Consider the following 14,703-nt stretch of genomic DNA (forward strand, 5'->3'; position numbering starts at 1 on the left):
AAAATGGTCGCCCACTCTGGGTTCTCTTCGGGCTCCCGGGGGGCGGGCGTCCTTGTACGTGCGTCCCTTCCGCTTGAGATAGACGTCACCCTGCTAGATGATAGGGGGCGTTACGCTGCTGTGGCGGGGAGGTGGGAGGGGCGTTCCCTGGCCCTGGTGTCGGTTTATGTTCCCCCTGGTCTCCAGTCTAGCACCTTCCGCGACCTTGGTGGCGCCATTTTGTCTTTGCCCTCGGGCCTGCTGATTCTAGGGGGGGACTTTAACTCAGTCTGCTCTGGTACCCTGGATCGTCAGCCACCGAGAGACCTCCCGGGTTCCCACACGTGGCTGCCGACCTTCCTTGACTCTATGGGTCTGGTGGACTGTTGGCGACTTTTACATCCGGCGCTTCGCCAGTTCTCGTTCCTCTCCGGTGCTCATGGAAGTCTGTCCCGCTTGGACTATGTCCTCACCCTTGCGGCGCAATCGCCTGCCATTTCTGAAGCGCGTTTTTTGGCAAGGGGAATTTCTGACCACTCGCCGTTGTGGATCTCATTTGACTTTGGTGTCCTTTTGTCCAACCGCCCGGCAGCCGTAAATCCCTGGTACTTCCGCAACCACAACATGCGAGAGCTGCTGGCCAAGGCCATAGCCTTATACTTCACGGAAAATGCTGGCTCAGTGGGCTCTGCGGTCACCCTTTGGGAGGCCTTTAAAACGGTGTTGCGGGGTGAGGCCTTGGCTCTCATCGCGGCGGCCAAAAGAACTCGTGATGCTGATCTCCTGCAGGTTGAGGAGGAGGTCTTGGACCTCGAGTCCCGTCTGGGGCCCGAGCCCGAACCCGCCCTCCTGCATGAACTCGCCCTGAAGCAATCGGAGTATCACGATCTTGCCACGGATGCAGCTCTGCTCTTAGCGAAGGAGCAGCAGGGCCGCATCTATGACGTCGGAGACAAGGCTGGTAAATTGCTGGCCTGGCTGGACAGGCGGGAGATGGCGAGCCGAGTGGTTCCGGAGATCCTGTGCGATGACGGAGTGGTGATCACTGATCCGAGTGCCATCGCCGAGTCCTTTGCTGACTATTTCCGGGGGGTCTACACCTCCGGGTCAGATCGTTCCGAGGCCGACTCGGCTGAACTTCTCTCGGCGATAGACCTCCCCTGCCTCTCTGAGGAGGACAGGGTGGACATTGACCGGGACATCACGGCGGACGAGATCGCCTTGGCGATCCGCGCTTTGCGTACGGGTAAAGCCACCGGACCCAATGGCATACCGGTCGAACTATATAAGATCCGGCCGGACGTGATCTCTCCTCACTTGAAAGACATGTTCCTCCGTGCCCGTGAGGATGGCGTCTTCCCCATGGACCAGCGACTGGCCACCATTGTGGTTATTCACAAGGATGGAAAGCCGCGGGATGTTTGTAGGTCCTACCGCCCTATTTCTCTCCTCAACGCCGAACCCAAGATCCTGGCCAAACTGTTGGCTAACCGATTGGTCGGGGTTATTAGCGACCTGGTGCACCCGGATCAGTCCGGTTTTATACCCCGCCGCAATACTGCCCTCAACCTGAGACGATTACATGGCGTCATGGCCAGAGTTCACGCCCTCACTGAACCGGCGGTGCTGGCCTCCCTTGATGCCACAATGGCGTTTGATTCCTTGGAATGGAATTATCTGTGGGCAGTCTTGAAGAAGCTCGGTTTTGGGCCGGGCTTCCTGGGCTGGGTGCAACTTCTTTATTCTAGCCCCCTGGCTGCTGTTACGGTGAACGGTCGTATGTCTGCTCCCTTCGCACTTCAGCGAGGCACCAGACAAGGCTGTCCCTTGTCTCCGCTCCTGTTTGCGCTGGCTCTGGAGCCCCTCGCGGCGATGTTGCGCTCGCACCCCGACTTGCATGGAATCTCCTGGTCCCCGGGCTTTGAGGACAGGGTTTCCCTGTACGCGGACGACATCCTGCTGTATCTCGCCTCCCCTTGCAAGTCGCTTATTGTGGCGTGCGATGTGCTCCGGCTGTTTGGGCGTTACTCCGGCCTGATTATTAACTGGGCCAAATCCTCCCTTTACATCCTAAAGGGCGACACGCCGCGCCTTCCCAGAGGCTGTAATATCCAACTGGCGAGACAAGGCTTTAAGTACTTGGGAATTTATATTTCACATAACCCTAAGGCAAGGTATGACCACAACTTGCTCCCCCCGCTCCACCGTTTGCGGCGGGACGTGGAGAGTTGGCGTAAGCTCCCTCTCTCGTTGCTGGGCCGGGCGGCGTTATTTAAAATGATGTCCCTGCCCAGATTCCTGTATGCCTTGCAAAATACTCAGGACCTTGTCCCGGCCCGCTACTTCAGGGAGGTCGAGAGTCTGCAGCGTGCCCTTCTTTGGGACGGACGACCCCGTGTCGCTGTTCGGAAGCTCACCATACCATGGTATGATGGGGGCATTGCGCTACCAGATGTGCGGAGATACTACTGGGCCTCTCAACTTACCGCCATCAATCATGGTTTTTACGGTCCCGTGGACAACCCTGGTTATGCCATGGACCGCTGGCTTTTGCACGGAGGCAATTACTATCGCGCCCTATACTCTAGATCCTTTGATCGTACCCTCACTGGCCCGACCAAGGCGGCGGTCCACACGTGGCGGACGATCACTAAGATACTTGGCTGGCAGGGCAGGCTGACGAGATTTACCCCACTCTTTGATTCCGATATTTTGGGCAAGCTTTGGCACACCAAGGGCTTCGAGAAGTGGGATCTCATAGGCATCTCGCGGGTTGAGGACATGCTCTCCAGGGGGGTGGTCAAGACCTTCCCACAGCTGCAGGCGGAGTATAAATTGAGTGCTACGGAGTTTTTCCGCTATGCCCAGCTACAACACGCAATAACTGCCGCCAGGCCGGAGGAGGGTGACATCCCCGAAAGTTCCCCTTTGGAGGACAGGGTGTTGGACGGGCATATGCCTGATAGTGCCATCTCTCTGTCCTACAAGAAACTGATCAACGTCCAGGTGGACCTCCTCCAGCGCTTGCGGGAACAGTGGGTGGCCGATGGGCTTGAACTGGACGATGAGGACTGGCAGAGTGCTGTGTCCTCCCCTAAGGAAGTAGCCATTTCCTCGCGTCTGAGATTGGTCCAGTTTAAAATCCTTCACCGAGTGTATGTCACCGGCCCTAGGCTGGTGCACATGGGCTTCTCGCCGGATGGCCTCTGCCGCCGTGGCTGCGGGGCCCTTGCCACCTTTCTTCATATACTGTGGGAGTGCCCCGTTATTGCCCCTTATTGGGAGAGGGTTCATAGAGTGATGCGGGAAGTGACTGGAGTGGAGTTGGCGGCGGAGGCACGTAGGTGCCTCCTGAATGTTTGGGAGCCTAATGACTATGATACGGCGCAGACCCGATGGGCCACACTGGGCAATATGGTCGCTAAACGGGACATAGCGCAGAGGTGGGGTTCTAATGTGGCCCCCCTGGTGGTACAATGGAAGGCCAACATGGACTGGTGTATGTTGCGTGAAAAGACTGTGTATACTGCCAGGGGGCGGCCTCAGACGTGGAACAAGGTGTGGGGTGCCTGGAATGCCTATAGAGGGGACTTGTGTTTACCACCTGCACCGTTGCCACGAGATGAACGCTTGTCACCATAGACGTTGACGACAGCTGTGCTACTCTTGTATCGATTCTCCTGTTCTTCCTCCCCCCCCCCCCTCGCTTTTGCTACATTCTGTCTCAGTTCTTTCTATAACTTCTCCAGCTCCTTCCGCCTCCTACCGACTAGTGGTCTTCTTCATTTCCATTGCCTTCTTCGCGCCCTCGGGCGCTTTGTTTCAGTTTTTGTTTTAAAAAAATAAAAAACAACCTGCATTGTCCTGAAATGAATCGTTTGGCACTATGACCGTTCTATACTATGCTGCCTTGCCTCCGGGATGTTAGGCTGAATAGCTGTGTGCTTTTTACAATAAAGGTTTTAAAAAATTTAAAAAAAAAAAAAAAAAAGTAAAACTAGCTAAAATGTGCCTGGCTTCTCTTCACTGAAAAGCTCATTCTGAGAACATTTTTAGCATACGTTTGCTCCTGCCGGGTCAGCTGAGCAGCGAATTTCTATTTAACCACCTGCTATCATGAGAAACCTCAGGGCTGCATGTTTTGAGCCCAGTACTGAGCCTGAAAAGCATTTCCAACCCCACTTACAAGTAAAACTAGCTAAAATGTGCCTGGCTTCTCTTCACTGAAAAGCTCATTCTGAGTACATTTTTAGCATACGTTTGCTCCTGCCGGGTCCGCTGAGCAGCGAATTTCTATTTAACCACCTGCTATCATGAGAGACCTCAGGGCTGCATGTTTTAAGCCCAGTACTGATCCTGAAAAGCGTTTCCAACCCCACTTACAAGTAAAACTAGCTAAAATGTGCCTGGCTGCTATTCACTGAAAAGCTCATTCTGTGTACATTTTTGGCATACGTTTGCTCCTGCCGGGTCAGCTGAGCAGCGAATTTCTATTTAACCACCTGCTTTCATGAGAGACCTCAGGGCTGCATGTTTTGAGCCCAGTACTGAGCCTGAAAAGCGTTTCCAACCCCACTTACAAGTAAAACTAGCTAAAATGTGCCTGGCTGCTATTCACTGAAAAGCTCATTCTGTGTACATTTTTGGCATACGTTTGCTCCTGCTGGGTCAGCTGAGCAGCAAATTTCTATTTAACCACCTGCTATCATGAGAGACCTCAGGGCTTCATGTTTTGAGCCCAGTACTGATCCTGAAAAGCGTTTCCAACCCCACTTACAAGTAAAACTAGCTAAAATGTGCCTGGCTGCTATTCACTGAAAAGCTCATTCTGTGTACATTTTTGGCATACGTTTGCTCCTACCGGGTCAGCTGAGCAGTGAATTTCTATTTAACCACCTGCTTTCATGAGAGACCTCAGGGCTGCATGTTTTGAGCCAAGTACTGAGCCTGAAAAGCATTTCCAACCCCACTTACAAGTAAAACTAGCTAAAATGTGCCTGGCTTCTCTTCACTGAAAAGCTCATTCTGAGTACATTTTTAGCAAACGTTTGCTCCTGCCGGGTCAGCTGAGCAGCGAATTTCTATTTAACCACCTGCTATCATGAGAGACCTCAGGGCTGCATGTTTTGAGCCCAGTACTGATCCTGAAAAGCGTTTCCAACCCCACTTACAAGAAAAATTAGCTAAAATGTGCCTGGCTGCTATTCACTGAAAAGCTCATTCTGTGTACATTTTTGGCATACGTTTGCTCCTGCCGGGTCAGCAGAGCAGCGAATTTCTATTTAACCACCTGCTATCATGAGATACCTCAGGGCTGCATGTTTTGAGCCCAGTACTGATCCTGAAAAGCGTTTCCAACCCCACTTACAAGTAAAACTAGCTAAAATGTGCCTGGCTGCTATTCACTGAAAAGCTCATTCTGAGTACATTTTTAGCATGCCGACTCCTGCCGGGTCAGCTGAGCAGCGAATTTCTATTTAACCACCTGCTATCATGAGAGACCTCAGGGCTGCATGTTTTGAGCTCAGTACTGAGCCCGAAAAGCATTTCCAACCCCACTTACAAGTAAAACTAGCTAAAATGTGCCTGGCTGCTATTCACTGAAAAGCTCATTCTCAATCAATCAATCAATCAGTGACACTTATAAAGCGCGCTACATACCCGTAGGGTCTCAAGGCGCTGGGGAGGGGGGGTGCCGCTACTGCTCGAACAGCCAGGTCTTCAGCTTCTTCCTGAAGGAGAGGTGGTCTTGGGTTAGGCGCAGGTCGGACGGGAGGGAGTTCCAGGTCTTGGCGGCCAGGTAGGAGAAGGACCTTCCTCCTGTAGTCGCTCTTCGGATGCGGGGGACGGCGGCGAGGGCGTGGTTGGCTGATCGGAGGTGGCGTTTGGGAGCGTAGAAGTTGACTCGGCTGTTGAGGTAGCTCGGGCCTTGGTCGTGTAGGGCTTTGTGTGCGTGGGTGAGGAGGCGGAAGGTGATTCTCTTGTTGATGGGGAGCCAGTGAAGGTCTCTCAGATGTCCGGAGATGTGGCTGGATCGTGGGATGTCGAGGATGAGTCTGGCTGAGGCGTTTTGGATCCGCTGGAGTCTCTTCTGGAGCTTGGCGGTGGTCCCGGCGTAGAGGGCGTTGCCGTAGTCCAGTCGGCTGGTGACGAGGGCCTGGGTGACGGTCTTCCTGGTCTCTGAGGGGATCCACCAGAAGATCTTCCGTAGCATGCGTAGGATGTTGAAGCACGCCGAGGAGACGCTGTTGACTTGCCTGGTCATGGAGAGGGAGGAGTCCAGGATGAAGCCCAGGTTTCGTGCATGGTCTGTCGGTTTGGGTGCGGTGCCCAGGGCGGGAGGCCACCAGGAGTCGTCCCAGGCGGAGGGTGAAGAGCCCAGGATGAGGACCTCCGTCTTGTCCGAGTTCAGTTTCAGGCGGCTGGTCGTCATCCACTCGGCTACCTCTTTCATCCCTTCGTGCAGGTTGGCTCTGGCGGCGGCGGGGTTGTTGGTCAGGGAGAGGATCAGCTGGGTGTCGTCGGCGTAGGAGATGATGCTGAGGTGGTGTTTGCGTACGATGGCCGCGAGGGGGCTCATGTAGACGTTGAAGAGGGTGGGGCTCAGTGATGATCCTTGGGGGACGCCGCAGATGACTTCGGAGGCCTCTGACTTGTACGGTGGTAGGTGGACTCGCTGTGTTCTTCCGTCGAGGAAGGAGATGATCCATTCCAGCGCCTTGTCCCGGATTCCGATGTTGCTGAGGCGCCGTATTAGGGTGCGGTGGCAGACCGTGTCGAATGCCGCGGAGAGGTCTAGGAGGATGAGGGCCGCTGTTTCTCCATTGTCCATCAGGGCTCGGATGTCATCGGTGGCGGCGATGAGGGCGGTCTCGGTGCTGTGTTTGGCTCGGAAGCCGGACTGTGAGGGGTCGAGGGATCCGTTCGTCTCGAGGAAGGCGGCCATCTGCTTGTTGACGGTCTTCTCGATGACTTTGGCTGGAAACGGGAGAAGCGAGATGGGGCGGTAGTTCTTGAGGTCGGTGGGGTCCGCTGTTGGTTTCTTGAGTAGAGCGCTGAGTTCGGCGTGTTTCCAGCTTTCGGGGAAGATGGCGGTGTCGAAGGATGTGTTGATGATGTCTCGCAGGTGGGGTGCGATGACAGCGTCGGCCTTGTTGAAGACGTGGTGAGGGCAGGGGTCGGTTGGTGATCCGGAGTGGATGGAGTTCATCGTGCGGATGGTGTCTTCTGTGCTGATCGGGGTCCAGGCGTGGAGGGTGGTGGTGGGGGGGGGTGGCAGGTCGGTCGTGGTGTGCGTTGGTTGGTTGTTGAAACTGCTGTGTATGTCCGTGATCTTGTTGTGGAAGTATGAGGCGAGGGAGTTGCAGAGGTCTTGCGATGGGGTGATGTCGTTGTTTCCTGCGCTGGGGTTGGAAAGCTCTTTCACGATGTTGAAGAGTTCCTTGCTGTTGTGTGCGTTGTTGTCCAGCCGGTCCTTGAATGCTGTTCTCTTGGCGGCGCGGATCAGCTGGTGGTGTTTCCGGGTGGCCAGTTTGTAGGAGGTCCTGTTGTCCGGTGTCGGGTCCCTTTTCCAGACTTTCTCGAGGGCTCGGCAGTTCTTCTTGGAGCTCTTGAGTTCGTCGGTGAACCATGGGGCCTTCTTGCTGCCGGGTCTGCTGGGCGGGGTCCTCAGCGGGGCGAGTTCGTCCGCGCAGTTGCTGATCCACTTCGTGATGTTGTCGGCGGCCTGGCTGGGGTTCGCTGAGCTGGCAGGAGGGTGTTGGCTCAGGGAGGTGGCTAGCTGGTCTGCTGTGATCTTGTTCCAGCTTCTGCGGGCGGCCTGTTGCTGGTGTTGGTGGGTCGTCGTTCTCTTGAAGGTGAAGTGGACGCAGCTGTGGTCCGTCCATTGAAGCTCTGTGGCGTGGCTGAAGTTGATGTCTGTGCTGGATGAGAAGACGGCGTCGAGTGTGTGTCCGGCGAGGTGGGTGGGGGTGGACACCAGTTGCTTGAGTCCCAGGTTGGCGAGGTTGTCGAGCAGGGTGCTGGTGTTGTGGTCGTTGTTGTTCTCCAGATGGAAGTTCAGGTCCCCCAGGAGGATGTAGTCAGCGGAGGGGAGGGCATGCGGGCTGACGAAGTCGGCGATGTCCTCGCTGAATTGCGTGCGTGGTCCAGGGGGTCGGTAGATCAGGGTGCCTCTGAGGGTGGTGTTCGGGTTGGTGTGGATCTGGAAATGCAGGTGTTCGGCGCTGAACAGGGTGTTGTCGGTGCAGGTCGTGAGCCGGATGGTGTTCCTGTGGATGATGGCGATGCCTCCTCCCATCTGGTTGGCGTTTCGGTCCCTCCGGACGATCTTGTAGCCCTCTGGGATGGCGATGGCGATGTCGGGAGCCGAAGAGGCGTTCATCCAGGTCTCCGTGAGGAAGGCAACGTCAGGGGCGGTGGCATCCAGGAGGTTCCAGAGTTCGATGGCGTGTCTGTGGACGGAGCGGGTGTTGAGCAGGATGCACTTGAGGTGGGTGCTGCTGGAGTTCGACTTGGCGGGTGCTGGTGCGGGGCTGGTCCGGATGCAGGAGAACTTGCAGGCGTGGCAGCTGAAAGGTCCGTGGGTGTGTCGTGGTGTGGCTTGATGGCATTCAGGGAGTCGGCCGGAGTTGAGAGCGATGAGGGTGGCGGCGGAGTACGTCAGGCGGGTCGGGCGGGGTCTTCGTGGACCAGGGGTCCTGGCGCTGGTCGCGATCCGGTCGCGGACGGGCGCAGACGGGCTTACCTTTGGCGCGCCTTCGGCGCACAATCGGCGCGCCCGCTGCGCGTGACCGCTGCGCGTTCGCACGGTCGCCATTTAAGGCGAAGTGCGCGGGTGGGCGGAGCAGCTGGGAGGCGGGAGCGGGGAGGGTACAGAAGAAAAAGGGGCGGGGCTAATGGCAGTGGCGGGAAGCGGGAGCGGGGAGGGAGAGCGGCGAGGTAGGCGGGCAAGGAGGAAGGAGGCAGGCAAAACGAAGAGAAAACGTCACAGAGAAAGCAGGCACTAATACAGGGCAAAACGGGGCAAAAACAGTGGAAACACGATCTCGGGCACACAAGGAAAAACAAGCACCAATTACAGACAAAACGGCCAAAAAAACGAAGAGAAACGTCACAGAGAAAGCAGGCACTAATGCAGGACAAAACGGGGCAAAAACAGTGGAAACACGATCTCGGACACACCAGGAAAAACAAGCACAAATTATAGACAAAACGGCCAAAAACCAAAGGGGAGCGCTCAGGGCAGCAGCGAGGACGGCGCTGATGCAGAGGCAGGCACTGGGGGCACACGCAGCAGCTGGTGGCCGTGCGGCGCGGGGGTGTCCCACATTCTGTGTACATTTTTAGCATACGTTTGCTCCTGCCGGGTCAGCTGAGCAGCGAATTTCTATTTAACCACCTGCTATCATGAGAGACCTCAGGGCTGCATGTTTTGAGCCCAGTACTGATCCTGAAAAGCGTTTCCAACCCCACTTACAAGTAAAATTAGCTAAAATGTGCCTGGCTGCTATTCACTGAAAAGCTCATTCTGTGTACATTTTTGGCATACGTTTGCTCCTGCCGGGTCAGCAGAGCAGCGAATTTCTATTTAACCACCTGCTATCATGAGATACCTCAGGCCTGCATGTTTTGAGCCCAGTACTGATCCTGAAAAGCGTTTCCAACCCCACTTACAAGTAAAACTAGCTAAAATGTGCCTGGCTGCTATTCACTGAAAAGCTCATTCTGAGTACATTTTTAGCATGCCGACTCCTGCCGGGTCAGCTGAGCAGCGAATTTCTATTTAACCACCTGCTATCATGAGAGACCTCAGGGCTGCATGTTTTGAGCTCAGTACTGAGCCCGAAAAGCATTTCCAACCCCACTTACAAGTAAAACTAGCTAAAATGTGCCTGGCTGCTATTCACTGAAAAGCTCATTCTGTGTACATTTTTGGTATACGTTTGCTCCTACCGGGTCAGCTGAGCAGCGAATTTCTATTTAACCACCTGCTTTCATGAGAGACCTCAGGGCTGCATGTTTTGAGCCCAGTACTGAGCCTGAAAAGTGTTTCCAACCCCACTTACAAGTAAAACTAGCTAAAATGTGCCTGGCTTCTCTTCACTGAAAAGCTCATTCTGAGTACATTTTTAGCCTACGTTTGCTCCTGCCGGGTCAGCTGAGCAGCCAATTTCTATTTAACCACCTGCTTTCATGAGAGACCTCAGGGCTGCATGTTTTGAGCCCAGTACTGAGCCTGAAAAGCATTTTCAACCCCACTTAACAAGTAAAACTAGCTAAAATGTGCCTGGCTTCTCTTCACTGAAAAGCTCATTCTGAGTACATTTTTGGCATACGTTTGCTCCTGCCGGGTCAGCTGAGCAGCGAATTTCTATTTAACCACCTGCTATCATGAGAGACCTCAGGGCTGCATGTTTTGAGCCCAGTACTGAGCCTGAAAAGCGTTTCCAACCCCACTTACAAGTAAAACTAGCTAAAATGTGCCTGGCTGCTATTCACTGAAAAGCTCATTCTGTGTACATTTTTGGCATACGTTTGCTCCTGCCGGGTCAGCTGAGCAGCGAATTTCTATTTAACCACCTGCTTTCATGAGACACCTCAGGGCTGCATGTTTTGAGCCCAGTTCTGAGCCTGAAAAGCGTTTCCAACCCCACTTACAAGTAAAACTAGCTAAAATGTGCCTGGCTGCTATTCACTGAAAAGCTCATTCTGTGTACATTTTTGGCATACGTTTGCTCCTACCGGGTCAGCTGAGCAGTGAATTTCTATTTAACCACCTGCTTTCATGAGAGACCTCAGGGCTGCATGTTTTGAGCCAAGTACTGAGCCTGAAAAGCATTTCCAACTACACTTACAAGTAAAACTAGCTAAAATGTGCCTGGCTTCTCTTCACTGAAAAGCTCATTCTGAGTACATTTTTAGCATACGTTTGCTCCTGCCGGGTCAGCTGAGCAGCGAATTTCTATTTAACCACCTGCTATCACAAGAGACCTCAGGGCTGCATGTTTTGAGCCCAGTACTGATCCTGAAAAGCGTTTCCAACCCCACTTACAAGTAAAACTAGCTAAAATGTGCCTGGCTGCTATTCACTGAAAAGCTCATTCTGTGTACATTTTTGGCATACGTTTGCTCCTTACCGGGTCAGCTGAGCAGCGAATTTCTATTTAACCACCTGCTTTCATGAGAGACCTCAGGGCTGCATGTTTTGAGCCCAGTACAGAGCCTGAAAAGCGTTTCCAACCCCACTTACAAGTAAAACTAGCTAAAATGTGCCTGGCTTCTCTTCACTGAAAAGCTCATTCTGAGTACATTTTTAGCATACGTTTGCTCCTGCCGGGTCAGCTGAGCAGCAAATTTCTATTTAACCACCTGCTATCATGAGAGACCTCAGGGCTTCATGTTTTGAGCCCAGTACTGATCCTGAAAAGCGTTTCCAACCCCACTTACAAGTAAAACTAGCTAAAATGTGCCTGGCTGCTATTCACTGAAAAGCTCATTCTGTGTACATTTTTGGCATACGTTTGCTCCTACCGGGTCAGCTAAGCAGTGAATTTCTGTTTAACCACCTGCTTTCATGAGAGACCTCAGGGCTGCATGTTTTGAGCCAAGTACTGAGCCTGAAAAGCATTTCCAACCCCACTTACAAGTAAAACTAGCTAAAATGTGCCTGGCTTCTCTTCACTGAAAAGCTCATTCTGAGTACATTTTTAGCATACGTTTGCTCCTGCCGGGTCAGCTGAGCAGCAAATTTCTATTTAACCACCTGCTATCATGAGAGACCTCAGGGCTGCATGTTTTGAGCCCAGTACTGATCCTGAAAAGCGTTTCCAACCCCACTTACAAGTAAAATTAGCTAAAATGTGCCTGGCTGCTATTCACTGAAAAGCTCATTCTGTGTACATTTTTGGCATACGTTTGCTCCTGCCGGGTCAGCTGAGCAGCGAATTTCTATTTAACCACCTGCTATCATGAGATACCTCAGGGCTGCATGTTTTGAGCCCAGTACTGATCCTGAAAAGCGTTTCCAACCCCACTTACAAGTAAAACTAGCTAAAATGTGCCTGGCTGCTATTCACTGAAAAGCTCATTCTGTGTACATTTTTAGCATATGTTTGCTCCTGCCGGGTCAGCTGAGCAGCGAATTTCTATTTAACCACCTGCTATCATGAGAGACCTCAGGGCTGCATGTTTTGAGCCCAGTACTGAGCCCGAAAAGCATTTCCAACCCCACTTACAAGTAAAACTAGCTAAAATGTGCCTGGCTGCTATTCACTGAAAAGCTCATTCTGTGTACATTTTTGGCATACGTTTGCTCCTACCGGGTCAGCTGAGCAGAGAATTTCTATTTAACCACCTGCTTTCATGAGAGACCTCAGGGCTGCATGTTTTGAGCCCAGTACTGAGCCTGAAAAGCGTTTCCAACCCCACTTACAAGTAAAACTAGCTAAAATGTGCTTGGCTTCTCTTCACTGAAAAGCTCATTCTGAGTACATTTTTAGCATACGTTTGCTCCTGCCGGGTCAGCTGAGCAGCGAATTTCTATTTAACCACCTGCTTTCATGAGAGACCTCAGGGCTGCATGTTTTGAGCCCAGTACTGAGCCTGAAAAGCATTTCCAACCCCACTTAACAAGAAAAACTAGCTAAAATGTGCCTGGCTTCTCTTCACTGAAAAGCTCATTCTGAGTACATTTTTGGCATACGTTTGCTCCTGCCGGGTCAGCTGAGCAGCGAATTTCTATTTAACCACCTGCTATCATGAGAGACCTCAGGGCTGCATGTTTTGAGCCCAGTACTGAGCCTGAAAAGCGTTTCCAACCCCACTTACAAGTAAAACTAGCTAAAATGTGCCTGGCTGCTATTCACTGAAAAGCTCATTCTGTGTACATTTTTGGCATACGTTTGCTCCTGCCGGGTCAGCTGAGCAGCGAATTTCTATTTAACCACCTGCTTTCATGAGACACCTCAGGGCTGCATGTTTTGAGCCCAGTACTGAGCCTGAAAAGCGTTTCCAACCCCACTTACAAGTAAAACTAGCTAAAATGTGCCTGGCTTCTCTTCACTGAAAAGCTCATTCTGAGTACATTTTTAGCATACGTTTGCTCCTGCCGGGTCAGCTGAGCAGCCAATTTCTATTTAACCACCTGCTTTCATGAGAGACCTCAGGGCTGCATGTTTTGAGCCCAGTACTGAGCCTGAAAAGCATTTCCAACCCCACTTAACAAGTAAAACTAGCTAAAATGTGCCTGGCTTCTCTTCACTGAAAAGCTCATTCTGAGTACATTTTTGGCATACGTTTGCTCCTGCCGGGTCAGCTGAGCAGCGAATTTCTATTTCACCACCTGCTATCATGAGAGACCTCAGGGCTGCATGTTTTGAGCCCAGTACTGAGCCTGAAAAGCGTTTCCAACCCCACTTACAAGTAAAACTAGCTAAAATGTGCCTGGCTGCTATTCACTGAAAAGCTCATTCTGTGTACATTTTTGGCATACGTTTGCTCCTGCCGGGTCAGCTGAGCAGCGAATTTCTATTTAACCACCTGCTTTCATGAGACACCTCAGGGCTACATGTTTTGAGCCCAGTTCTGAGCCTGAAAAGCGTTTCCAACCCCACTTACAAGTAAAACTAGCTAAAATGTGCCTGGCTGCTATTCACTGAAAAGCTCATTCTGTGTACATTTTTGGCATACGTTTGCTCCTACCGGGTCAGCTGAGCAGTGAATTTCTATTTAACCACCTGCTTTCATGAGAGACCTCAGGGCTGCATGTTTTGAGCCAAGTACTGAGCCTGAAAAGCATTTCCAACTACACTTACAAGTAAAACTAGCTAAAATGTGCCTGGCTTCTCTTCACTGAAAAGCTCATTCTGAGTACATTTTTAGCATACGTTTGCTCCTGCCGGGTCAGCTGAGCAGCGAATTTCTATTTAACCACCTGCTATCACAAGAGACCTCAGGGCTGCATGTTTTGAGCCCAGTACTGATCCTGAAAAGCGTTTCCAACCCCACTTACAAGTAAAACTAGCTAAAATGTGCCTGGCTGCTATTCACTGAAAAGCTCATTCTGTGTACATTTTTGGCATACGTTTGATCCTTACCGGGTCAGCTGAGCAGCGAATTTCTATTTAACAACCTGCTTTCATGAGAGACCTCAGGGCTGCATGTTTTGAGCCCAGTACAGAGCCTGAAAAGCGTTTCCAACCCCACTTACAAGTAAAACTAGCTAAAATGTGCCTGGCTTCTCTTCACTGAAAAGCTCATTCTGAGTACATTTTTAGCATACGTTTGCTCCTGCCGGGTCAGCTGAGCAGCAAATTTCTATTTAACCACCTGCTATCATGAGAGACCTCAGGGCTTCATGTTTTGAGCCCAGTACTGATCCTGAAAAGCGTTTCCAACCCCACTTACAAGTAAAACTAGCTAAAATGTGCCTGGCTGCTATTCACTGAAAAGCTCATTCTGTGTACATTTTTGGCATACGTTTGCTCCTACCGGGTCAGCTGAGCAGTGAATTTCTGTTTAACCACCTGCTTTCATGAGAGACCTCAGGGCTGCATGTTTTGAGCCAAGTACTGAGCCTGAAAAGCATTTCCAACCCCACTTACAAGTAAAACTAGCTAAAATGTGCCTGGCTTCTCTTCACTGAAAAGCTCCTACCGGGTCAGCTGAACAGCGAATTTCTATTTAACCACCTGCTTTCATGAGAGACCTCAGGGCTGCATGTTT

This window comes from Lissotriton vulgaris, chromosome 4_1, assembly GCF_964263255.1.
Source record: "Lissotriton vulgaris chromosome 4_1, aLisVul1.2, whole genome shotgun sequence".
Taxonomy (NCBI): Eukaryota; Metazoa; Chordata; class Amphibia; order Caudata; family Salamandridae; genus Lissotriton; species Lissotriton vulgaris.